Source organism: Macaca thibetana, chromosome 2, assembly GCF_024542745.1.
Source record: "Macaca thibetana thibetana isolate TM-01 chromosome 2, ASM2454274v1, whole genome shotgun sequence".
NCBI classification, from domain to species: Eukaryota; Metazoa; Chordata; class Mammalia; order Primates; family Cercopithecidae; genus Macaca; species Macaca thibetana.
The window spans coordinates 11,277,654-11,305,181 of record NC_065579.1 but is presented as its reverse complement, the minus strand read 5'-3'; the positions used below and the strand labels follow the sequence as shown (position 1 = coordinate 11,305,181).

The 27,528-nt window shown below is 45.7% G+C and overlaps 1 protein-coding gene across 4 annotated transcripts in view; it reads left to right on the top strand.

Annotated features, from left to right (window-relative positions):
- The window catches only part of ST6GAL1 (ST6 beta-galactoside alpha-2,6-sialyltransferase 1), a 144,733-nt gene that overhangs the window by 33,821 nt on the left and 83,384 nt on the right, over positions 1 to 27,528 (top strand). For 3 of the 4 annotated variants that reach the window (XM_050776528.1, XM_050776597.1, XM_050776591.1), the window contains exon 2: positions 417 to 558. The gene's annotated coding sequence lies outside the window, so the exon portion shown is untranslated. Of the gene's footprint in view, positions 1 to 416; positions 559 to 11,127; positions 11,310 to 27,528 lie in introns of all 4 variants that reach the window. The other variant, XM_050776562.1, reaches the window with a different exon arrangement.

Below are 27,528 nucleotides of genomic sequence, written 5' to 3'. Positions count from 1 at the left end.
ATAGGTCAAAGGAGACTGTGAACAAGTTTGATGTAGTTGTTGATTGAAATCCATTGTCTGCAGGCCTTCTCTAAACACAAGTCTTGGGCCCTATCTGTAGCTTTCTAGCCCTTGCTTTCTCTTACCATGAGTAGTGTGTAGCGCAACGATTCCATGACTGTAGTTGAGTTTGCTTTGCCTAATCTGCAACTCACTCTCAAATTGTACAGCCCCAGAGGGATGAGTCTGGGTGAACATGTAGCTGGTTGAGGTCCTGGAAAGGAGGCTGGCTGCCCCAGGTGAGGGCGGTGGTTCTGAAAGGAGCACCAGCGACCAGAGCTGGCAGTGGGAGGAGCAAAGACTCTTTCCTCCTGGATGTATTAACCTACGTGCTTCTGGTAAACTTCGCTTTGTTGTTGTTTTTTTCCCCCCTGCAGGCAAGGGGAGAGCCAATTGCACAGAGCCTTGCGGCCAGCAGTCCAGGGAGAAGTGGTGAATGTCATGGAGCCCAGCTGAAATGGACTGGCCCCCTTGAGCCTGTCCCAAGCCCTGGTGCCAGGTGTCCATCCCAGTGCTGAGGTAAGACCCCTTGAATCCCAGCCTGAGGAAGAGAGGACACAATGCCTTTTTGCAGGGGCAGGAGGCAGAGGGCCTTCTCAGGAAATAAGGAGCAGTTAGTTTCTGGTTCAGTTAAACCATCTGCTTCAGCCTCCGCCCATTGGGAGGCAAGGTCATTTGGTGGCCAAAGGCTTCTGGTTTGTCAGAGCAGGTCTTTTGGAATCTTGATGGGAGTTGTATTTTCTCAGTTGCTGGTGAAATTCGAATTCCCAAGGGAATAAATGTATCCTCCAGGTAAGACTGCACCAGATTCAGGTGAATGCTTAACTTAAATATACCTCCTCTGCTCTGCAGGGGAGCTCTTGGGAAACACACACACACACACACAGACACACACACACACACACACACACACACACACACACGCGCGCGCGCTTGTGCTGCGCTCTCTCTCTCTTTCAACCCAAGGGTGACGGAGTCACAAATTATGCAGAGAGGTTATTCCAAAACATTCTGGGAAGCTCACTAAAAATTGATTTTAATGACCTAGATATGTTCTGATGATAAAGAACTATATGCTCATAGGATGATTGGAAAAATACTGTTGTGGAAGAAAATACAATATATCTGAAATCCTGCCCCTGTTAACAATCCTCCGGGTGGTTTTCTATTAAGGTTACTCTTTAAGCTTCCATAGGATGTTGATTTTTCCTGTGTGGAGGTGGAAAGGTGAGGCAGAAGGAGAACTTGCCCCCCCTAATCTGGAAACTCTCTCTGTTTCCCAATTTTTATGTATTCAAGAATTTTGCAAACTGCTTGTTAAAAATGATTAAAAACGATGGGTGGATTGAAACTGACCACGATGGGAAAACTTATGCCACGGAAATGAGCAAGTGCTACAACCCAAGGCTTTTTCGTTTTAGAAATTCTGATTAGATAAGCAAGCTGCTGGTTTCAGGGCTTACTCTACCCCAGGCTGTGGGGCATCCTGCAAACCACTTCCCTTATGCACGCCTTCATTTCCTCACCTGTGAACGGTAGGTGCCCAGTAACATGAGTTGCATGAATAAATGAACGTGAGATTTCCGTCATTATTTCATACAACAATCGTGAGGGTCCCATAAAATCATGAAAATAGAAATGTTTTTGCATCCAGTGAGCCTCCCTGCCCCTGTAGAGAGGGGCCTGGTTGACTAGGCAACCTTTGGTTTAGTGGTAGAGAGAAGTTGGCTGCATTTCCCCCTTTGGCTCTGGCTCCTTGGGGAGCCTTTAGATTACTGACACTGTTTTATAAAGGCAGATGAAAACCCACCACTGACTGACCAACATCTGGGGCACATTTCCTTCCCGGAAAAGTCAAAAAGTTGGTCAGAGAAGTGTGAAAAGGGAGCCTCAGCAATGCAGGATGTAAGAGCCGGAACTGAAATCAGAGCTTTTGACTCATAATCTCTAATGCGGGTGTAGGGGACTTCTTGCCAAATGTGAAATTGCAACAAAAGCCTCTTTCTTCAAAGCCCTGCTGTTGCAGCAGATTAGAGCCAATAAATTAGCATAATGAAGTCCCAGCCTCTGTCCCCCTCCCTCTGCTTCCTGAATCTCTTCATGTGTCCCAAAGGAGGGATAGGGAGCGGGTGGGACATCCGTTAAGCACCAGTTTATCTTTGTAGAATTGTAGGTTCAGAAAATTATAAAGGTGGTAAGGTCTACAGAGCCCATCTGGTCCCACACCCTCATTTTAAGAACCCCAGGCCACTGAGCTGGTGATTTCCAGTGCCTGAGGAGAAAGTACGTACTCCTGGGAGGAAGGGAGCTCAGGTTGAGGGGTGGAGGATGGAGCGCTGCCCAGGGGGCTGCCTCATCACGGAGCTTACGTATAACTGGCAGGGAACATGGTGGGTGGTCTCCAGGTGCCAGCCCTGCCTCTTCCCTTCCTAGTCCTTCCCCCGTATCTGAAGTCCCAGTGTACTTACTTCCTGAAGTACCTCTCTAGTGTGTTTGGACTTAAGGCCATCAGAGGCCTGGTTTTCTGGTCAGCAAAATCAACTAAGATCTTATTTTTTATTTTTTTTGGATGGAGTCTCACTCTGTTGCTCAGGCTGGAGTGCAGTGGTATGATCTTAGCTCACTGCAACCTCCGTCTCCCAGGTTTAAGTGATTCTCCTGCCTCAGCCTCCCGAGTAGCTGTGATTATAGGCATGTGCCACCATGCCGGCTAATTATTTTGTAGTTTTTATTTACAGATGGGGTTTTATCATGTTGGTCAGGCTGGTCTAGAACTCCTGACTTCAGGTAATCCACTCGCCTAGGCTTCCCAACATGCTGGGATTACAGGTGTGAGCCATCGTGCCCGACCTAACTAAGATCTTATTCTGAGAACCTTTAGGTCTATTTATGACAAAGGGAAGGAAGGGAAGAGGCTGTTGATTGAGCTCGTGATGGTTCCCAGCAGTGTTTTGTGATCTGTCTACATTATCTCGTTTAATTCTGCGATGAGCTAACAAGGTATCTATCCCATGTCACGGATGTAGAAATTGGGTCTCCCAGAGGTAAAGAGACTTCTGCGAGATTTCACAGCTCATAAGCAAAAGAGATACACTAAGGCTGTCTGTGACCTCCACAGCTTCTCAAAGCTAGTGAGTGCTCTTTATGGCAAGCACCTGCCCACGTGGTAGTTCCAAAATCCAGTTCTGACACAGAGTTTCTCCCGTCGGGGAATATCATTCCATCTCAGACGCTCTGTGAACAGCTGCAGCTCAAAGCGCTTGGAGCTTTACAAAATGCTGCACTGTTCCTTTTAAACCCCAAGGGCTCTTCCTTGTACAGTAAGATAGCACCAGAGCTGGGAGCATTTAGAGAGTGCTACAGTGTAGTCCTCTCATTCAGCTGATGCCCCAGGAGGTGAGGCCCAGTGGCACTGGGCCCCCAAATCTCCCCGCCAGTTAGAAGCAAGGGGCATCTCAGTCTCTGGACTCTCAGAACTGTTTCCAGGGAAGTGCGCAAAGACAGATATGCTTACTTTTCCTCTGCAACTCGGGAAGAGATTATTCCTCTGGCTAGAGGGATTGAATTCAGTTCCACAGATACTTACTGAAAGCCTACTATGTGCCCTGCCAAATATCTCAGCTTGTTTGGGCAAGAAACTCTGGCCCACACTTGGACATACAGATCTGACAGGGACAAGAGGAGGAACTTCCATACTTCAAGGCTGCTGAGGACCTTCTCTTTTCCATCCGTTCTGTCACCACTCATGTCCAGCCTTTCCTTCAAGAACTCTAAAGGGAGAAATGATGTCTCAAGTAGCTGTGTGTCCGGGGTTCCCAGACTCCTGAAGAGGTGTTTTGTTTGTTTGTTTGTTTCTTTGTTGTTGTTGTTGTTTTTGTTTGTTTGGTTGGTTTTTTTAAGATGATGTCTCGCTCTGTTGCCTAGGCTGGAATGCAGTGGCACAATCTCAGCTCACTGCAGCCTCCACCTCCCAGGTTCAAGCGAGTCTCCTGCTTCAGCCTCCCAAGTAGCTGAGATTACAGGCGCCTGCCACCACACCTGGCTAATTTTTGTATTTTCAGTAGAGAGGGGGTTTTGCTGTGTTGGCCATGCTGGTCTCGAACTCCTGACCTCAGGTGATCCACACGGCTCAGCCTCCCAAAGTGCTGGGATTACAAGTGAGAGCCACTGTGCCTAGCCTGAACACAGAGTTTTAAGCGCCTGACTTGCTAACTGGGGCACAAACCAGCAGATCGGGGAGGGAGTCAGGGTCTTTGGAAGAGACTTGCTGAGGGACAGGGCTGAGGGGAGGAGGAGGCAGAGTGGCAGAGGGAGTGATTGGGGAGGCATTGCTAAGTGGAGGTGATGCTCTGCCTTCAGCTTTGGCTTAGCAGGGCACTCAATGTGAATTAGAGCCGAAAGAGCTCCTTGGAAGGCTTGATCGTTAGACATCATGTCTTTCACTCGAAGAAATGGAGGCCCAGAAAGGGGAAGGATCTTGTTTGTAGCATGGGAGGAAGTGGAGTCTGTTCTGCTGACTGTCTGGTCAGGTCCTTGACACAAAACCGCCATGGCACTAGAGGCCAGGGTGTCCTGGGGAGCAGGCACAGCCTTTCCTGCCTTAGCCCATCTGGCCCAGGATGGGCTGACTTTGGCTGTTGGAGGTATTTGTGGCAGTGGCAACCCAAGAGGGAGAGGGTGTCATTTCAGTGATGCTGGAGATCTCTTGCAACCCCAGCCCCTCACTCTCCTTTGGAGCCTTCATAGAGGTCTTGCTTAGGCCAGGGAGTTACAGCCTGTGGCTTCAGGTTGGGAATTTGCCACTGTAGAAAGGCATCACAGTATGGAGAAAAGGGCCCAGCTTTGAAGCCATTTGACTTGGGGCTGAGCCTGACTTGACCATAGCTTCATGACCTCCCCACTTTCTGACCCATTTCTGACCCGCTTTTCTGACCCAGTTTCATCATCTGTAAAATGGGCCAAATAATACCTACCTTTTCCCCACAAAGTAGATGTCTATTAGATGGTACCCATTAGTCTTTTTTTCATATACCCTTATTGAGGTGTAATTGACAGACAAAACCCTACACATACTTAAGTTGTACAACTTGGTGAGTTTTGACATATGTATACAGTCATGAAACTATTCCCACAATTAAGTTAATAAACATAATGATTACCCCTAAAAGTGTCCTTCTGAGCTTTATCTCTCCCTCCTGCCCCCTTCCATCTCCTGCCCTCCAGCCCCAGGCAACCACTAGACTAAGCTGCTTTCTCACACTATAGATTCGTTTGCATTTTCTGGAACTTTATGTAAATGGAATTATAGAGCATGCATTTTTTTTTTCCATTCAGCATAATTATTTTGCTGTTCATCAATGTTGTGTGTATCAGTAGTCCTACTTGTGGATATATCACAATTCATTTATCCAATTACCTGTTGACAGACATTTAGATTGTTTCAAATTTTGGACTATTAAAGCCATTAGAGTCATTTGTGGAAAAAAATGTTGTGGGATATAAGTATTTATTTCTCATGAGTAATCTCCTAAGAGTAGAATGGCTGGGTCATATGGTGGGCGTTTGTGTAACTTTTAAAGAAGCTGCCATACTGTCGTCTAGAGAATGGGTACCATTTTATGTCACCACCAGCTGTGTACTAGAATTCCAGGCACTTCACTTCCTTGCCAACACTTGGTATGGTCTATCTTTTTCTTTTTCTCTTTCTTTCTTTTTTTTTTTTTTTTTTTTGACACAGAGTCTCACTCTGTGGCCCAGGCTGGAGTGCAATGGCGTGATCTCAGCTTGCTGCAAACTCCGCCTGTGGGGTTCAAGCGATTCTCCTGCCTCAGCCTCCCGAGTAGCTGAATTACAGGCGCCTGCCACCATCTGGCTTATTTTTGTGTTTTTAGTAGAGACAGGGTTTCACCATGTTAGCCAGGCTGGCGTTGAACTCCTGACCTCAAGTGATCCACCCGCCTCAGGCCCACAAAGTGCTGGGATTACAGGTGTGAGCCACAGCGCGCAGCCCATCTTTTTCATTTCGATAGGTGTATGGCGATATCTCATTGTGTTTTTTTGTGCATTCCCATAAACACGAATGATACTGAGCTTCATTTTATGTGCTTATTTGCTACTGCATGGCTCCTCTGGTGAAATGTTTAGTTTTTTTTGCCCGTTTAAAGAAAATCGGGTTGTCTGTCTTCTTATGATTGAGTTGTAAGGTTTCCTTATATGTTCTACAGATTAAGTCCTTTACTGGATATGTTTTGCAAAATTGTTCTCCAATTCTGTGGCTTGTACATGACAGGAGATGAAAGCAAGTAAACTAATTATTGCAATTCAGTTGAATAAGTGTGGTGCACAGGAAGTGCAGAGGAAGAGCGGTGATCTCAGGATGGGGAGTCAAGGAAGCTTCCTTAAGGAGAAGCTATATGAATTGGAACTTAAAGGAAATGAAAAGTTATCTAGGTGAGGGAAGGGTAGCCTCAGTAGACGTCCGTATGTGCAAAGACATGGAAATATGAAATGTCATGGTACACACAGTGCTATGAATAATTTGACCCGGTTGGAACACCAAGATTTTGGAGCAAAGAGTCAGAACTGGAATCCCAGTTTTCTTACTGGCTATGCGCCTTTTCTTTTTATTTAACTTTTTATTTGGAAACAATTGTAGATGGACAGGAAGTTGAAAAGATAGTACAGAGACTCCTTGTGCATCCTTCATTTAGTTTCTTATTTCTTCTTACATAATTATAGTACGATATCAAAACCAGGCATCTGAGATTGGTACAACATGTGTGTATAGTTTGTGTCATTTTCTCTTGTGTGTAGGTTAGTATAGGCATCACTAGAATCAAGATAGAGAACTATTTCTTTTTCTTTTTCATTTTTTTTGAGACGGAGTCTCGCTCTGTCACCCAGGCTGGAGTGCAGTGGTGCGATCTCGGCTCACTGCAACCTCCACCACCCGGGTTCAAGCAATTCTCCTGCCTCAGCCTCTTGAGTAGCTGGGTTTACAGGCGCCCACCATGCCTGGCTAATTTTTTTTTTTTTTTTTTTTTGTATTTTTAGTAGAGACAGGGTTTCGCTGTGTTAGCCAGGATGGTCTCTATCTCCTGACCTTGTAATCTGCCCGCCTCAGCCTCCCAAAGTGCTGGGATTACAGATGTAAGTCACCGCGCCCGGCAGATACAGAACTGTTTTATCATCAAAAAGGTCTTCCTTGTGCTGACCCTTTATTGTCACCCTGTTTCACCTCTGTAATTTTGCCTATTGAGAATATTCTCTAAATAGGATCATACAATATACAACCTTTTGAGTTTGGCTTTTTTGCACTCATCATAATGCCCTTCAGGTCCACTAAAATTGTTGAATTTATCAATAGTTTGCTTTTTTTAAAAATTACTGAATAGTATTCCATGGTATGCATATATCACAGTTTAACCATTTGCCTACGGAAGGGCATTTTGGTTAATTTCAGTTTTTGGCTATTACAAGTTAAGCTGCTACGAACAATTGTGTTCTGATTTTTGGGTGGACATACATTTTTGCTTCTCTGATATAAATGCCGAGGAGTTCAATTGCTAAGTTGCATGGTGAGCATATTATTTTGCTTTTGAAGAAACGGCCAAACCATTTCATAGAGTGGCTGTATCACTTTACATTCCCACCAGCAACGTAATCCACTTCCTCCACATGCTTGCCAGCATTTGGTGTTGTCACCTTTTCTTAACTTTAGCTGTTCACTTTTTTTTTTTTGACACGGAGTTTCGCTCTTGTCGCCCAGCCTGGAGTGCGGTGGTGCTCTCTTGCCTCACTGCAACCTCCGCCTCCCAGGTTCAAGCGATTTTTCTGCCTCAGCCTCCCGAGTAGCTGGGATTAAAGGTAGCTGAGATTACAGGTAGCTGGTATTACAGGTGTGTGCCACCAAGCCTGGCTATTTTTTTTAATATTTTTAGTAGAGATGGGGTTTCACCATGTTGGCCAGTCTGGTCTCGAACTCCTGACCTCAGGCGATCCATGTGCCTCGGCCTCCCAAAGTGCTGGGATTATAGGTGTGAGCCACTGCGCCTGGCCAACTTTAACTGTTTTAATAGATGTGTAGCGATATCTTATTGTGGTCTTAATTTGTGTTTCCCTAGCAGCTGGCTGTGTGCCTCTCTTTCTGCTCCCCCAGTCTAGCTGTCTAAATCTAGACCACAGCCTGTGCTCCTTAAGCATGAGAAGCAAGAGGATTTGGTGCTGACAAACTCCCAGCATTTTCAGAGCTGCCCCAGAAATTTGACTTCCTTGTTCTTCAGCCCAGTTCACCAGTTACCGGAAATCTTTTGTCATTGTCCTTGGTGACGCATGAAAAGTGATGTTTTATGGAGCTGTGTATTTTTCCAGGGAGGATTGGTTTTGTTCACAGATGAGCAAACAACCTGTAAGTGCTGATTTTTTACTATGCTTTCCACCCTATTCCTCCCTGGTGCCGGCGTGCCAACATCTCTACTGACTGGCAGCAGAGATGAAGAAGCCTCTGGAGCTGGCCCAGGAGGACTGTGTTCTCAGTATTTAGAGATCATACAGTACCAAGGGCAGCTGCCATGGCCTCAAGCCTTCCCTAGCTCAGCATCTTCCACTCTTTCCTCTTCCGGATGGAGAGGCAACTTCAATGCACTGGGGAAAGAAACGAACAATGACAGCAAATGATATTGCACTTCTTACGGACCAGGCACTAAGTGTTTTTTGTATATTAATTCATTTAATCCCCGTGACAACCCAAAGGATTGGGTACAATTTATAACTCCATCTTACAAATGAGGAAACAGGCCTAGAGAGGTCTCATAGCTAGTAAGTTGGAATTTGAACCTGGGGAGTATGACACCCAAGTCTGTCCTCTTAGTCATTATGCTATGCTACCTGCTCTCTCTTCCTTCCTTCCTTCCTTCCTTCCTTCCTTCCCTCCCTCCCTCCCTCCCTCCCTCCCTCCCTCCCTCCCTCCCTCCCTCCCTCCCTCCCTCCCTCCTCCTTCCTTCCTTCCTTCCTTCCTTCCTTCCTTCCTTCCTTCCTTCCTTCCTTCCTTCCTTCCTTCCTTTTTTTGAGATGGGGTCTTATTCTGACACCCAGGCTGGAGTGCAGCAGAGGGATGTCGTCTCACTGCAACCTCTGCCTCCCAGGTTCAAGCGATTCTCATGTCTCAGCCTCCCAAGTAGCTGGGACTACAGGCACAAGCCACCACGCCCAGCTAATTTTTTGTATTTTTAGTAGAGACAGGGTTTTGCCATGTTAACCAGGCTGGTCTCGAACTCCTGACCTCAGGTGATCTGCCCGCCCTGGCCTCTCAAAGTGTTGGGATTACAGGCGTGAGCCACCACACCCGGCCACTGCTTGTTACTATGTGTACACTACCTGCACTAGGGTGGATAGAACCTCATGTGGCACACATATGATGCCATATAACATGGCTCATGGGTTCACAGTGCCCAGCACAGGAGCATGCACATAGTAGGTGTTTATTTAAAAAGTTGATTGAATGCTGAATGAGTGAGCGGGCTCTCTTCACTGATGCACTGAGGTAAGGCACATACTCCGTGTTTGATTTCAGTGCAGCACTACCCTATAGCTCGGCAGACACCTGGGTGTCTCCCCTTAGGAGCATGTGGGAAGAAGAGGAGGATTTGCCGTGAGCTTTCTCTGGGGCAGGAGCAGTTTGGGATGTTGAGATGGGAAATGGAATATGGAGAAGTGAGTGTATTTCCAGGGGGAATGAAGCGGTCTTTGGAGACCTGCATTGGCTGTGGGCTGCCCAGATGTGAGTGGGCTCAGGCCCTGGATCACTGCTGGGAAGATACTCTTCTGTTTTATTTATTTATTTATTATTTATTTTTATTTTTGAGATGGAGTTTTGCTCTTGTTGCCCAGGCTGGAGGCACTGGTGCAATCCCAGCTCACTGCAACCTCCGCCTTGCGGGTTCAAGTGATTCTCCCACCTCAGCCTCCTGAGTAGCTGGGATTACAAGCGCCCGCCATCATGCCCAGCTAATTTTTGTATTTTTAGTAGAGACAGGGTTTCACCATGTCAGGCTGGTCTCGAACTCCTGACCTCAGGTGATCTGCCCGTCTTGGCCTCCCGAAGTGCTGGGATTACAGACGTGAGCCACCGTGCCTGGCCCTCTTCTGTTTTCTGAGTCTCCTGTGCACTCAGGGCCAGCTCACATACACTGCAGAAAGAGGCTAGAGGAGAATGATACAGGAGACCAGACCTTGGAAGATAGCACATGATTGCACTGGCCCTCAGATTTTCAACCCCCTGCCTGTGCAGCGGTAACCTTGACTACATTGTAGGGACTCCCATCCACTTCATCTCACTCTTGCCCTTCAGGGGTGTCTGGGAGAGAAGTTTCTAGCCTGACAGATCTGAGTTCCAGTTGCAACGCCTCAGTTGCCTCAGCTGTAGACAGAGCAATAATAATAGCCAGTTTGTAGATTGTTGTGAGGGCAAAGTGGAGAAGTGTGTTAGGGAGTGTTGGCTCCTTCTCCTAACTCTTTGCCTCTCTTCCTCTCCTGGAGGCCCCCATCAGGAACACCCAGCTCTAGGGCAGTGCTGCACTGAAAGAAAACAGGGCACATGTGCCTTACCCAAGTTCAGTCAGTGAAGAGTGTCCATTCACTCATTCAGCATTCAATCGACTTTTTAAATGAACACCTACTATGTGCTTGCTTCTGTGCTGGGCACTGTGAACACATGAGCTATGGCACTTGACCTCCTGGAGCATGTGGTCTAAAGAGAGAGGGGCAGATACTAATTAAATAGTAACATGATCAAATGTGAAACCATGAATTGTGGGGGTTGCTGTGGAGGAAGCTCTGTGGTGCTGTGTGAATGAACAACAGCCTGGGAAGCCAGTGGATACCTCCTCAGGAAAATGATTTCAACCTGGGGTTTGACTCTCTAGCTCTGGGCCACTGGAGAGGCCAATGTGGAAGGTTCAGTAGGATCAGTTCACTTTGTGCTGTATTCTGACTCTAGGCTGACCAGGCACCTGGCCACCCCAGGGCCCTCATCCCTGCTCCAACAGCCTAGACTGTTCCGTGAGATTACCCATATCCAACCATTTGCAGGTGCTGCGGATACTGCAGGAACCGAGACTGAGCTTGGATTCCACACCTTACAGACCTGGAGCATCTTTTCTGTTGTTTGTTTTCGGATATGCTCATAACTCAGTTTGTCACTCAGCTGAACAGAGTGAGCCACCGTGGTGGTTTTGATCATCATACAGATATTTAAGGACAACTTTATTAAGGTACAGTTTATATTCCATGAAATCAACCCATGTTAAGTATACAATTCAGTGACTTTTTAAATAAGCTTACTGAGCTGTGCAGTTGTCACCACAATCCAGTTATGGAACATTTCCGTCGTTGGGGGGGTCAGCTTTAGATGCAAAAGACAGGAGAATTATTTTTGTTTTTATGGAGTTAGTTCTGTGCTCCCAGCAGAAGATCTCATTAATTAATTAATCCAATTAGTATTTACGGAGAGCCTGGGGGGCCCACAGCAGGGCTGGGTGCAAAAGGGAATAAAGAAATTAACAGGTGGTGGGGGCTTCTTCACTGTGGCTGATGAGCTTCCCACTGAAGATACACTGTTACGTGTAGCCTAACTTGCCTGCTCAGATGGAGTTCATGGAGGCTGCAGGGCGCGTTTCTGCTTTCTACCCTGTAGCTATTATTTGAAGGCAAGGCAAAGGCCTTCTTTTGCAATACCTGGTATTGCAGTGAATTATCGACTGAGCAGACAGAGAGAAGTATACTCGCCAACATCTGCAAATAGCTCCAGGCTTTGGCAGGCCTGGATACAGGATCTTGGAAGAGAGGAGAGTGGGTATGCTGTTTACAGTGCAGATTTGACAGGTGAAATTGGGGCGAGGGTGCACCGAGGGAGGAAAGGAGTGCAGGCAAAGTCAGGGCCAGCGGCCAGGGTGAATCCAGGGAAGTGGGTGCCTGTGTGCACAGTGGGTGTTGCTTGGAGGCTGGGGAGTGAGTGGGAGTACGGCCTTGTGTACTCGACTGAGGCATTTGCACTTAATGGAGTAAACATGGAAAATGCAATTTCAGTGTCTGAGGAGGAGCTTAATGACTCAGAGCTGGACTTCAGGAGATTAATCTTTGGTGAGGAGGTAAGAAGCGAGGGACAGCCGGGCATGGTGGCTCATGCCTGTAATCCTAGCACTTTGGGAGGCTGAGGCGGGTGGATCACCTGAGGTCAGGGGTTCGAGACCAGCCTGGCCAACATGGAGAAACCCCGTCTCTACTAAAAATACAAAAATTAGCCGGGTGTGGTGGCACATGCCTGTAATCCCAGCTACTTGGGAGGCTAAGGCAGGAAAATCGCTTGATCCTGGGAGGCGGAAGTTGCAGTGAGCTGAAACCGTGCTACTGCACTCCAACCGAGATCACACCATTGCACTCCAACCTGGGCAACAGAGTGAGACTCTGTCTCAATTAAAAAAAAAAAAAAAAAGGCGAGGGACACGTTGGGACACTGTCGTGAGGGTCCTAGTATTAGATGACGTGGACCTGACTTGGACAGGGGCAGTGAGGTAAGGAAAGAAGTGCATGGGAGAGAAAGTTCTGCCAGGTGAGGCGGAGTGATTCTTCTCTGTCCCTGAGGTCTATACGTGCCTGGCCATCTGCCTCTTGCCGTTCAACCAATCTCCCTCTGCCTGGCCACAACCGAAGCTTCCCACAGTGTGTTCTCCCATGGCTTCTTTGTACTCTCCCGTCCTCTTCTTCCCTCTTTTTCTACTTCTCCTGCCCAGGAGGAAGGAGAGGATCCAGCGAAAGGGACGGAGAGAAACACAACGCTGTACCCACGAAAGGCAGTGCCAGGGTGGGCAGTGGAAACAGACTTCCAGAGAGGGTGGCTGGCGGTGCCAAACGCCACAGAAGTGAGTGAGGCTGGCACTGAAGGAGATCTGGGGGACTCAGGATTGGGACTAGGGTGAGACCTTCGTTACCTCATCCCAATCCTGGCCCCAGGGGGAACTGGGGACCTCAGAGAAAGCATTAGTTTACAACAGGCTGGACTAAGTGTGGGACTGTTTCTTCCGAGGACAGCCTCCCATAGGAAGCTGCCTGAAACTGCTTGGGGCTCACTGATCTCCTTCTTCTCCACCCCAAGACAGCCCCTCAGGGTCTCCATGGGCTTGCTAGAGTTCCTGCACACAATATGAAAACCACAGATCAAATTCACCTCCCCGCATCCTGCCACAGAGAATTCTGAGACCCAGCAAAGTACCTGATTTGTCCAAGGTCATCCAGTGAGGTGTGACTTTGTGGGTCTTCCTTTGCTTTCCTTTGATTTATCATCTTCAGTTGGTTTACGCTCCCCTTTTATTCACCTCCCCCTAACCTTCCCCTCCTCCATAAGAATTGGCAATAGAGAGTTGATGGTTGAGGTCTGATTTATAGCTGAAGATTGAGGTCAAATTTGTAGCTGAAGATTGAAGTCCATTTATTGAGTGCCTCCTTCTACCAAGCATTGTTTTAGAGGTGTGTACAAACATCATTTTATTTAATTCGTTTTTTTTTTTTTAATTTGAGATAGTGTCTCGCTCTGTTGCCCAGGCTGGAATGCAGTGGCACTATCTCGGCTCACTGCAACCTCCACCTCCTGGATTCAAGTGATTCTCCTGCTTCAACCTCTCGAGTAGCTTGAATTACAGGCATGCACCACCACACCTGGCTAAGTTTTTACATTTTGGTAGAGACAGGGTTTCACCATGTTGGCCAGGCTGGCCTCGAACTCTTGACCTCAAGTGATCCGCCTACCATGGCTTCCCAAAGTACTGGGATTACAGGCGTGAGCCACCGCGCCCGGCTTTAATTCTCATAAGACCCTTTCAAAGTAGGTGTCATTACCCCATTTTCCTGATGAAGAAATAGAGGCTCCTAGAGACCGAATGGCTTGCTTACTTTGGATAGTTACTAACTGGTGCTGCTGGTTTATATTCTCTCCCCACACACGTATTTCTTCAGTCACTCATGTTTACTGAGTGCTTTAATGCCAGGCACTGTTTTAGGTGCTGATACAATATGAATAAAGGACACAAAAATCCTGCCAAGACCTTCTCCATGTGTCGCTTGCTTGCGAGGGGAGATCGGCTTGTTCTTTACAAAATCTCCTGTGCTAGATGTCTCAGGGCTGGGTAGAGCAGCTGCTGTGTTGATTGGCTATTGCTAAGATGAAATTCATGGCCCAATTTGCTTCTCAGCCAGCAAGGCATATAGACTCTTTCTCTCCGCTCCCGGGGGGTCTCTGAAGCCTTCTGCTGAAACTGCCCCTAGGCGAGATAGTTTATTCTGTAAGGAGTGCGACTGTAGCTCCCTCCCCCATGGCTTCTCCCCCATTTCTTTGCTTTTATCACCAGCGGTTTCCCTCAGCCACCACCCCTAGCAGAACCCTGAGTTAGTTCCACGATTTAGCTCTGATAAAGGCGAGCTATTTTGGCTTCCTCTGCCCTAAGCCCCAGTGAGAATTTGGACTCAGTGTTTTCACTTGTCATTTTAGACTGTTTGCCAGAGTTTGCGGAAAAAGGCCTGTATTATTAATGCCCTTGCCGGGAACAGCTGCACCCTGCCAGGTTGTCATGTGAGACCTCTGAAAAGCTCCGAGCTACAAGGCCCGCAGCTCTCCTGGGCCCACTGGGTCAGGTGGGAAATGTGATCCTACAGAAACTGCAAGCAGCCAAGGAGGGCGGAAAGCAACTTGGAAGGAACTGATCAGAGTCTCACGTAGGAGATGCAGCCGTCCTGGGAGCGGCCCGGGAGGCCTAATTCCATCTTGTGCCTCCGGGGGCCTGCTATATTTGAAGATCTTTTAGCCTAAGGGATTTTATCACGTCATATAAAAGACACATAAGATAAAAATGAAGATATTAATAATCAGTTTGATAATATTTAGAGAGCCATTATTCCTTATAGTGGTCACTATCCTCGTCACTTGAAATAAATTAGTTTTAATTTTCAGAACAAGCCTTTGAAGTGAATGGGACTTGTTGTTGCCATTTGATAGAAAAGAAAACAGTCTCAGCCGGGCGTGGTTGCTCACGCCTGTAATCCTAGCACTTAGGGAGGCCGAGGTGGGAGGATCACCTGAGGTCAGGAGTTTGAGACCAGCCTGGCCAACATGGTGAAACCTTGTCTTTACTAAAAATACAAGAATTAACTGGGTACGGTGATGCATACCTGTAATCTTAGCTGCTTGGGAAGCTGAGGCTAGAGAATCGCTTGAACCTGGGAGGCAGAGGTTGCAGTGAGCTGAGATCACACCACTGCATTCCAGCCTGGGCGACAGAGCAAGACTCCGTCTCAAAAAAAAAAAAGGAAAAGAAGAAACAGTCTCAGAAGGGTTAAGTGAATTACCCAAGGTTATGCCAGGTAGTAAAGGGTAGAGGTGGAATTTGAACATAGTCTATCTAGCTGGAAGCTCATGCTCCTTTCAGGATGTTGTGAGCCACTAGACACATCATACTTCTCTGACGCCTCAGTTTATCTCTGCAGTTGGTTCCCACTCCTCTGTCTCTCCCCATTACTCTGTTAGCAGCTTCTGGAGCCTGGTGTTCCAGGAGGCACTTGACAAGAGTTCACTATCTGGGGAGCCAGGGGTTAGTGGGGTGGATGGTGGGGCTTCAGGCCAGACCAGGAGCCAGAAAAGATGGTCTCTGTCACCCTGTCTTCTATTCACTGAAATGACCCCTCTTCACCTCTTCATGCTCCATCAAAGCTCCTTTTTAGTGCTGGGAGCTCACCACGGAGTTTAGAGAAAACAATCTAATAATGTTACTTGCTTGCGTAGAAAACCTCCACCAGTCCCAGTTGCTTGCAGGATAAATTGGGACTAGAAATACCTCTGCCTGGAGCACATGTCCTGTTGAAGACCATTTCTCATCCCTGCAGCCCTTATACCCTCTCCCACCTCACAGCTTCTCCCCATCCCTTAACAGAACGGGCCACTTTCATGACTGAGCCTTTGTACTGCTGTTCTCTCTGTTGGGCATGCCTTGCTCTGCTTGGTGAACTCCTATTCAAACTTCAAAACCCAGGATGAACTTTACCTTTTCTGACTTCTGACTTCCTCTAGTAGAGTTGGCACCACCTCAGCCCTTAGTTTTTAATGCTTTACATGATTTTCCACCCAGTAGTTTATGGTCTTTCTCTAAGGCCTCAGCAGCAGCAGCTGGGCCCTATTTATTTCTGTATCATCTGTATTTGGGGCATATTGCTGTGAACAAACGAATGAGGGCTCATTATAAAACAAACTGTATAAAGTATGAGTTACAGGTGGCCCCACTCTAACTGAAGTGTTAGGTTAGGTTGGGGGAATTCAGAGAGAGGAGAGGTGATAGGCTGAGGCCTGGCATTATTGATTAGTTGACCAGTGAGCTGTGCACTCTGCCTCGAGCGCATTATTGCAAATGAGCCTAGGACCTATTGAGAGAAGGTCCCAGCGGGTGGAGTAACAGTGGGAGACCTTACCATTGGGAAGTGAAGCTTAGGTCTTCCCTGTTCTCCAGGCCAGACTCAAACTCTGTGCCTGATCTGCCTCCCAGGAGAGGAACTCCTTGGGCAAACCTGGAGAAAAAGTGGGGATTTGGGATGGTCCCCAAAGGAGAGTGGGGGTGTGTATTGTGCAGAAGAGGAGTCGAAACAGAGACAACAGAAAGTCCAAGTCAAGCCTTCCTTACTTAATACGTAGTGCTCGGGGGCATCCTTCTGGCTGTAGCATCTGCCTAATGGCTGCTCCTAAGAATGCAACATGAGCTGAATTCAAACATGAATTTGGAGCCAGTACCTGAATATATGGGTTGTTCTATGCCACTGGGCCCCCGGCCCATTTAATTTCTCCTTCCCCTGCTACCAAGGCTTCTGAGAAGTTGCTGTGTAGGCACTTAATGCTTCGGAGATGGTCAGGTGTGAGTTTAAATCCTGGTTTCAGGCACTTTAGTTGCTAATTGTGTAGCACCGAGCAAAAATAATAGGGATGCTGCTTTTAGAGGGCCATTCAGGTCAGTGATGTTGGTGATACTGCCGAGAGCTTACTATGTGCCAGGCATTATGCTAAGTGGTTTATGACCATTATCTCATTTATTCCTCCGAATACCCTACAGGCAGATGCTGTCATCATTCTGAAGTTCCACATATATAACTGAGGTTCAGAGAGGTTAAGTTGCCTGAAGCCATAAAACAAATGATGAGGGAATCAGATCATGGACCCTGATATGTCACATCTTAACCATTATGCCATTGGCGCACAGTTTGCCTGATCCTAAGAATCACCTGAGACTCCTGTTAAAAGAGCAATTCCCAGGCCCTGTCTCAGATTCTGATTCAGCCCACCTGGGGTGGAGCCTGGGGCGCAGTAGATGCAACAGGCACCCTGGATGACATTAGGATCTGGCAAGTTTAAGAAACACTATATTGTGCTTTCCTGCCTGTAAGGTGTGGTTCATGGTTGGCCCTCAAGAAATGTTAGCTGTTATTATTACGATATAAATGGATTGAGAAGACAGCTTATTGTGAAAGAATGTATGTCTTTAAAAAGCTTATTAGCCCTGGCACTAGATTTTAAAGATAAAAGTCAGCTGGGTGCGGTGGCTCATGCCTGTAATCCTAGGACTTTTGGAGGCCAAGCCAGGTGGATCATGAGGTCAAGAGATTGAGATCATCCTGGCCAACATGGTGAAACCCATTCTCTACTAAAAATACAAAAAAAAAAAAAAAGAAAAGAAAAAAAAAAATTAGCCAAGTGTGGTGGCACATGCCTGTCAGTCCCAGCTATTAGGGAGGCTGGGGCAGGAGAATCGCTTGAACCTGGGAGGTGGAGGTTGCAGTGAGGATCACACCGCTGCACTCCAGCCTGGGTGACAGAGAGAGACTCCATCTCAAAAATAAATAAATAAATAAATAAATAAATAAATAAATAAATGAAAAATAAAAAAGATAGAAGTCAAGGGGAAGTAGATCCTGGATCAATGAATCTATACTCTGATACTCTAAACTCAAAACTATCTGCAAATAGGATGAGTGCCTTTTTAGGTCCCTGTCACTAGTGGTCAAGCAATCAGTGCCGTCATGTGTGGGTGTGATGCCTGAGCTGTTCTTCAAGGACCCAGTCCTCAGTCAGTGTCTGCTGTATACATGCAGGCTTCAGAGGGCATTTGTGCACTGAGGAGGGCTTTGGGTGTGTTAATATTCTAGAAGAGGTGGAGTAGAGCAGCTCTGCAAAGTAAGGAAGAAGGTAGGAGGTGTTAAAAAGAAAAACTTTAGACAAAATCAATGTAACAGAGTTTATCTGAGCAAAGAACCATGCATGAATTGGGCAGCACTCCGAACCAGAAGAGGTTCAGGGAGCTCTGCTGCAGCAGCGAGGACAGTGAGCTTTTGTAGGCTGAACATGAAAAGAAGACTAAGAAAATATATTTTATTAGCATGGGAAGACCCTAGTTAGAAGTTAGTTGGTGGTTTCTAATTGATGAAACCTCTAGTTTCATTTTACTGCTTACATTGAATTGGATTTTGGTTTGCTTATGTAGAAGCTCTGGTTATGGAGACGACCTCAGGCTAAAGGTCTCCTTCTCATTTGCTTTAACAGAGGGATGGCAGAGGTAGAAGACAGCAGATATTTTAGGGCCATCACTACTGCCTCGTACCCTGGGTAACCTGCACTGAAGTCTTCTCTGTAGCTTCAGAGCATGTAGATCCCCTGTCATGCCACTAAAGTACTAAAGCACTTCATTTTCCTCGGGGACTGATGATGTCTTGTTATCTCTTATTAGCATTCCAAGGCTTGTCTTATTTTTGAATTCTCAAGGTCCATTTGTGGGCATATAAATTACTGAAGGCAGTCAGGAAATATTGTCCCATCAGAGCTGGGAGAAAGACTCAACCCTGGTCCATTGACCTATTTCCAACCTCAGCTTTGATGACAAAACTCAGCAGCAGCTTTCTCGTAGACTAAAAGCACTTTATAAGACACGGCTTAAAGCTGAAGGAAACCCACTGAAAGATCACCCTTGAATACCTCCTTTACTGAGACCATGATTATCTGGGATAGAATCCATAGTAATAGCTGCTACTGTGCACAGGGATTGTGTGCTGGATGCTTTACATGTATTTTCTCATTGAATTCTCCTACCAACTCTATGATAGTAGTCACACTATGATACAGGTCACACTGGTATTGTTTCACAAATGAATACATGGGCCTAGAAAATTCAACTAGATTTCCTTAGGTTAGCAGTAGAGTTGGACTTCAAACCTAGGTCTGTGTAGCTCACAAATGAACACTTACTATGCTTATACCATTTTGCCTCATTAGAATAATAGGAAGTCCTTCCTTTTTTGGTGAGGAAGAAATTTAGAGATTGGTTACCCTGACTGGAGGGTGGCAGATCCCTACATTCACATTTGAAATCATTCCTAACCTTTTTAAATGTGGATAAGCATGAGCTTAATCAAGTCATTTCTTAGTAAGATAGATTGTTGGTTCCCCAAGATTCTCAGTGAGGATCTAGTAATGCCAAGAATCATGGCAGACAGTTAGGGGGAATGTGTATCTGCAACTATGGGGCTGTATGGCAAAGATGTTGAGGGCCAGGAATTTGACTACTTTTGGGGAGTGATGACAACTGAGTACAGGAAGTGAGAGGAAGGGAGCATGTACCGTGTATCATTTAATCAACCTTGAACTTGAGACCAAAGGGAACATACCCTAAGTTTAACTAGGATGGATTTATCCAGATATAATGGCATCATAAATTGAAAAGTATCTATGTATAATTCTCTCTCTCTTTTTTTTTTTGAGATGGAGTTTCGCTCTTGTTGTCCAGGCTGCAGTGCAATGGCGTGATCCTGGCTCACTGCAACCTCCGCTAACTGGGTTCAAGTGATTCTCCTGCCTCAGCCTCCCAAGTAGCTGGGATTACAGTCGCCTACCACCACACCCAGCTAATTTTTGTATTTTTAGTAGAGATGGGTTTTCACCATGCTGGCCAGGCTGGTCTTGAACTCTTGACCTCGGGTGATCCACCCGCCTCGGCCTCCCAAAGTGCTGGGATTACAGGCGTGAGCCACTGCACTTGGCCCCAATTCTTTCTTTTTAATAGTAATCTAATTACATTTATTTGGCTGCTTTGTTTTCTGCCTCAGGTATGCTAAGTTTGTCTCTCAAAACTCTTTGTGGGCAGGAATTGTAGTTTATGTGGTAGTGATGGTTGTATTTTAATTTCACAGAGTGTCTAGCAGGTAATAATTAGCCAATAAAATGTTTTCATTCATTCACCAAATATTTATTGGATAGTTACCATGGTTTGGGCACTGGACATAAAGATGCTAGGGATACAGTGATAATTATTACTTAGCAGTTGAAATGCTTACAGTTTTAAGGGAAGACAGACATGTAGGCAAATTAAAATGACATTTTAATTTGATTAGAATATAATTGAGATTTAAGTACAATTTATTGGGAACTCAGATGAGAAACAATGAGAAAACAAAGAGAGGGAGACAGATTTAAGAAATATTCTGAGAGTAGAAATAGAAGCTTGTGACCTATTCAGTTGGAATCAACATGGTTCATGGGATTGCTCTAGGGGCAGTGAGGTACTGGCCTGGACAGTGATCCAGGAGCACTCAGGGTGAGAGATGAGTTGAATATGAGGTGAGAAAAAAGGAAAGTTGAAGATACCAAGCTTAGCAAGATAGTAAGAGGTGGAGAGAGGGAGGGAGGGGATTATCATGGTTAATATATAGGGAGTGCTTATTACTATGTGTGAGGTAATTAACATGAATTGCCTCATTTTTTCCTCATAGTAAAAGAGGTAGGCACTTTTGAGGATACAGACACTGAGGGCAGTTGAGCAGCCTGTCCAAGATCAGACTTCTGAGGAGTGGAAGAGTTAGGTTTACGCCCAGGAATCCTTGCTCCAGAGTAAACAGTCATGCAGCTGGGTGGAGAAAAATTCCAGTATCTGGTCAAGAACATCCGAGAAGCTCTCATGCTGGTAACTCCCAAATGTGTATCTCCACCTTACACCTTCTCCCTGACCTCTAGACTTTCCTGTCAGGCTTCCTACTTTACGCTCTGTTTGACAGTCTCATCTCAAACTCAGAACATCCAAAACTGGACTCCAGATTTCTTCTGCTCGCAGGTCTGCTCTTCCTTTGTCTCCTCTTTTTCCGTTAAAGTAGCACCATCCATCTAGTTGCTTGGGCTCCAACCCTTGGAATCATCCTTGACTGTTCTCTCTCTCACACTCACATCTAAAATATCAGGCATGATTTTCAAAGCACATCTAAAATATACCCACTTCTCACCACCTCCACTGCAACCACCTGGTCTAAGCCATGAGCATCTCTCTCTGGGACTACTACTGTCTCCTTGCTACTGTCCCTGTCTCCTATTCCTGTTCCCACATGGCAGCCTGAGCAATTCTGGCGTATTAAGTCAGATCCAGTTGTTCCTCTGCTCAGCCTCCTGCAGCAGCTCCTATTTTATTTGCTAAAAGCCAGAGTTCTTGCCAAGACCTCAAAGGCCCTGCCCAGTCTCCTCCACCTCCCCAGGGTCGTTGTTTGTTCCTCCGGGACACTGTCTCCATGTATCCTCTTCCTTGTTCCTTTCCTTCCAACCAGTGTACATCCGTGCACTCCTGCCTTGAGCCTTGTGGCAAACACTCTTCCGCAGATACTGTGGGACTCATTCCTTCACCATCTTCAACTGTTTGTTCAAATGTCCCCTTCTCAGTGAGGTCTCCTCTGACTGCCCTTTTGAAAATGGAAACCTACCTCAACCCAGTACTTCCAATCCCCTCTTTCTTTCTTTCTCCCTCTCTCTCTCTCCCTTTCTTTCTTTTTGAGCTAGGGTCTCGCTCTGTCACCCAGGCTGAAGTGCAGTGATGCATTCTCGGCTCACTGTAACCTCCACTTCCTAGGTTCAAGTGATTCTCCTGCCTCAGCCTCCTGAGCAGCTGGGATTACTGGTGCCCACTATGACACATGGCTAATTTTTGTATTTTTAGTAGAGATGGGGTTTCACCATGTTGGTCAGGCTGGTCTCAAACTCCTGACCTCAAGTGATCCGCCCACCTCAGCCTCCCAAAGTGTTGGGATTACAGACATGAGCCAACGCGCCTGGGCCAATTTGCCCTTTCTTGTACTCTGCTCTACTTTGTTCTCTGAGCACTTAGCATCTTTTAAGATACTAATTTTTTGATTTGTTATATTTATGGTTCTTAGTGTCTCCCTCTGCTAGTATGTAAAACTCTAAGGATTTGATCTTCATCTGAGTTATTCACTGTTGTAGCCTATGCACTAAGAATTATACTTAGCACTTAGCAAATGTTTAATACATTTTTTTTAAAGTGAGTATAAGTGTAGAATATAAAGCTTTTGTGCAGGTATCTACTTTAAACATTTTTGAAAGGATATGGTCTGAGGCTAGGCACAATAGCTTACGTCTGTAATCCCAGCACTTTGGGAAGTCAAAGTGGGTGCATCTGGAGCTCAGGAGTTCGAGATCAGCCTGGGAAACATGGCAAAACCCCGTGTCTACAAAAAGGAAAAAAAAAATTAGCTGGTCACGGTGGAGTGTGCTTGTAGTCCCAGCTACTCAGGAGGCTGAGGAGGGAGGATTGCTTGAGCCTGGGAGGTGGAAGTTGCAGTGAGCCGATACTGCACCACTGCACTCCAGCCTGGGTGGCAGAGTGAGACCCTGTCTCAAAAAAAAAAAAAAAAAAAAAAAAAAAAAAAAAAGAGAAAGAAAGAAAGAAAAAGAAAACGAAAAAAAGTTGAGGTCGAGTCTGAGGGAGATGTGACTGGGGGCTGGCCATGTGGAGGCGAGAATCCTCCCTGTGTGTGTGGGCATTTTGGGACTGGCAGGAAGTTGGTCCCAGAGGAGGCTAAGCTGGGGAGGATGCCTGAAAGGCATTAGTGGGAGGGAGTTTGAAAAAGACCCAGAGAGGCCTGTTTGAAGTAAGTATTGGAAAGGACTCTTTAGATTTTGCAATTAGAAAGGCAGTTTCAGTGGAATGATGTGAGCTGACTTCAATTATTTAAGGAACCATTGGAAAGTGGGGAAGTGTAAGCAAGTGTAAGCAAGTCAAGATACCCTGCCATAAGGAAGGAGAGATTAGGTTGCTGTTTGAGGAAGTGATTTGTTTGAGGTATTTTTTTTTTTAAGCTCTACAAAATATCATCTTTTGGGTGTGAGTAGGGATTGGGGAAATGACACAGTAAGCTAATAACATCCAAACCAGCTTGTGAAACATCGTGCAAGTTCTATCTGGTTCATACCAAAGAGTCCCTACTCAGTTCAAGCCTCTGTCATGCCTGGCACATAGTGTTGAATATTGTATTCAATAAATATTCAACAATAAATGTTTGTCGAATACAATATTAAATACTGTAGAATTTAGACAGGTCCCTGTATCAACAACAGCAACAATGACCACCACCGCCACCACCACAACAAAATAACAAGAATGTCCTATGTGGGGGGTTGCTTTTTGATCCACTTGCCTTTGGCTAGTGATGTCTTTTTCTCCTTAGTGACATGCTCTTTAGCACTTTGAGCAGCTGTATGTGGTTCTATTTTGGTTTCCTCTTTACTGCATGGCGATTATGTTTTCAAGAGGTGAATCTTCAGGGTGACTAGAGTGACGTGTTATCTGAGTTCTGGATGGAGGTAAGGGAATATCACAGTGAGTCTGGGGAAGCAAGGGGACAAGAGAGTTGGCCAAATGAGGCGGAAAGACCCTGGACTTGCGATCAGAAGAACCTGATGTCAAATCAGATCCATTACAGCAAGTCGAGCCACCTCTCTGAAAGTTGGATTTAAATGATCTAAGGTCATTTCCTTTGGATTTTATAGAAAGAATCGTGTCAGGAGAAAAAGAAAAACAAGAAACCGTGACTTGCTGAACATACTCAGAACCAAAGTTTTTCTTTCTTTCCTTTTTAAAAAAAGTGATATACAGCGAATAGAGGCTTAGTTCCGTAATGGTGGCAAATGATGTAATGTTCACAGATGTCCTGGGGGAAAACAGAACAATTGACTTCTATTTTATTCTTACCTTTTCTGAGGAAAGTCAGGCAGACTAAATAGGAAAGAAAGGAAGGAAGGAAGGCAAGAAGGAAGGAAGGAAGGAAGGGAGGGAAAGAAAAAGAGAGAGGGAGGGAGGGAAGGAAAGGAAAGGAAAGAAAGGAAGGAAGACAGGAAAGAAAGAAAGCAGAAAGAAAGAAAGAAGAAAGAAACAGCCCCTAAGGTTAGTAAGTATCTTATATCCCTGGAACTACACTAGGCACATACATACCTTACCACCTTCCTTATCAGGTGAAGGGCGTTATGTCAGTGTTTTAGGTAACCTACCCAAGGTCCACAGCTAACAATGGGAAGAAAAGATAGAACAAGCCTTTGGGGGAGAAAATTGAAGCCCATAGCCCATAAGAAATAAAGCCAAGAAATGTAGTTGCTTAAAGTCAGCCAGATTCCCCAGCACCCAGCATAGTGTCTTATTCTTAGGAGAATTTGAGAAATATTTATTTATCTAAGGGATAGTTGGTTGGTTGAATGAATTACCTGAGGAAACTTGAAAATGTGTTTTGCTGAAGTGCTGTTGAAGGTCCTCAAGGTCTTACGGAGATGGGAGAAACGTAGGGGGAGAGAAATGTAATTTAAATTTTCAAAAGGAATAATTATAAGCCAACTGTATCAGGAAGTAACAGAGATGACCTACGTAAAATGCATAGCACTTGGTAGTACTCAACAAGCGATAACTATGATATTTAAGGGAATTACTATTATCATGAAATAAATATGTTTCTGCTGCTGCTGCTTATGCTGGAACTTGAGACATAGAGTTATGGGGCCCATATTTAAAAGCACTTTAGTTTTTCTCTATCCATGATGTCTCATGGTGTAAGGTAACCATTTCCCAGTTGGCAGTCATGCCTAGCTTCTTGTACCTCTGCTTTAGTTCCTCTTTGTGGTGTCTGCACAGTAAAATTTATATACGGCCATATAGCCTATATGTTAAAGACCATCCCAAGTATCTCCTCAGTGGTCAGGCATTTTTGTATGATACAGAAGCATAACCTTTAATTGACATTGACTGTGGTGGTAATTAACTGAAAGCTCTTCTATTAGACAGTGAACATCTTTGTATCCTCAGTAACAGGATTTCTGTTCTCGTAGACGAGATGGTAAATGTGGACTGGATGGTGGTTCAATTGGTTTACATGTAGTGCTTCTAGAACTGTCACTAAAGGGTGATCATTTGTGTTGGTCATGGGGATAGTGCCTCTCCTCAGCTCGAACCTGTGATTTAGATGAACACATAAAGGGCTTGTTGATCACATTTACAGAAAATTTGAAGCTGAGAGGGGTAGAAAATATTGTATATGCCAGAATCAAGATTCCCTGTAAACTTAACAGCCTAGAGTAAGGACTGAGTGAAGAAAGACAGGCTGCACCAAGGTAAATGTAAAGACCTAGCTGTCGGCTCCAAATACCAGTGGTTAAGCCAGGCAGTGTGTGTGGGTGGGGTGTGGGGGTGGGGTGGCATTGGCGGGGCTAAGGATTAGGACTTGGCCTAAGAAAAGATAGTGAGGCTATCAGTTGCTCACACTCTGTAATTCCAGTACTTTGGGAGGCTGAGGTGGGGGGAATCTCTTGAGGTCAGAAGTTTGAGATCAGCCTGGGCAACATGGTGAAATCCCATCTCTACAAAAAATACAAAAATTAGCTGGAGGTGGTGGTGTGAGCCTGTATTCCCAGCTACTCAGGAGACTGAGGTGGAAGGATGGCTTGAGCTCAGCAGGTGGAGGTTGCAGTGGGCTGAGATCACACCACTGCACTTCAGCCTGGGTGACAGAGCCAGAGCCAGACCCTGTGTCAAAAAAAAAAACAAAAACAAAAGAAAGGCTAGTGCACCTGATTTCAACCAAGTGAGAATCACTGACATGAAGCTACTAAAAACTAACCAGAAGCTTTTAGTATTTGCATCATAGAGGTGTAGTCATTCCTCTTGTTTTATAGTAGTCGGGTCACACCTGGAACTGAGCTTACTGTCATTCTTTTAAGAGTGAGGTGGGCAAATGGAAATAGGCCCAGAGGACAATAAACAGAAAAGTTAGGAGATTCAGAAACCATGTTATCTAAAGAATGATGCAAAGACTGAGACTATTTTGCTTGAAAAAGAGAAGGTTTAGAAGACTGCCATAGTCTTAAAAGATTGTTTTATGGAAAAAAGAACAGACATTTGTTAGAACCAGGAATGGATGCTTAGGGGAATGGGGAAAGAGTTCGGTCCAACGTATAAAAAATTTTCATAATTAATATTTGGCTCTCTGCTGACAGGCTGTCTTGAAAGGAGAATTATCATTAATACAGATGTGGAAGTAGATGCTGGCTGGCCACTGTTTGTTGCTATTGAGTGGGAAATTTTTATTCATTCGGTCGAGGATTGGGCTGGTGTCCACTAAGATCTTTTCTAGCTGTGATGGTGTGATGCTGGGCCTCAGAGAGCAGGAAGCCCTACGCACCATGTTCAAGGGAACCTGGATAACGTTGTTGGCAGGCTAATGGGAGCTGACAGTGTAGAAAACTTGAGCTTTGGATGCAAAGCTAATGATTAAAATCTTTCTGTATTTGACTTGCTGTCAGCATAGAGAACATATCAGTTTGAGTTTATGTAAGATAATTCGTATTTCAAGGTGCCCACCACGTCGCATTTACTATTTGAGAAACAGCCGAATAACTGAGGGCATTTGATTTTGCATATCTTCCCCCAAGGGATCTTGGGGACCCTGTGGACCTCCTGGATGTCCTTCCAGCACTGCTTCAGCAAGGTCCCGGTCAACATAGGAACCCTTCCTTATCCAACCTTATCTGTAGGGGCAGTCTTTCCTCAGGGTGCTGTAGCCACAGGCTTTGGAGTTAGATGAGTTGGTTTGAATCCTAGCTTTGTACCAGCTCCACGGCCTTGGGCAAGTGGCTTAGTTCTTCATGTAAAGTTTTTTTTTTTTTTTTTTTTTTTTAGGCTGTGCCTTGCTCTGTCAGCCTGGCTGGAGTGCAGTGGTGTGATCTCAGCTCACTGCAACCTCTGCCTCCCAGGTGCAAGCGATTCTTCTGCCTCAGCCTCCCCAGTGGCTGGGATTACAGGCACGCACCACCATGCCTGGCTAATTTTTGTATTTTTAGTAGAGACAGGGTTTCACCATGTTGGCCAGGCTGGTCTCGAACTCCTGACCTCAAGTGATAGGCCCGTCTTGGCCTCCCAAATTGCTGGGATTACAGGTATGAGCCACCAAGCCTGGCCTAAAGCTTCTCATCTCTATCTATTGAATGCAGGCGACTCATTTCCACCTGCCAGGTTCTTAATGATCATTAGAGCGAGAGAAACTGCCCAGCAGTATAGCACTAGCACGTGTTCCTGTTCAGTCAGTGGTGTTAATATTTGTGAT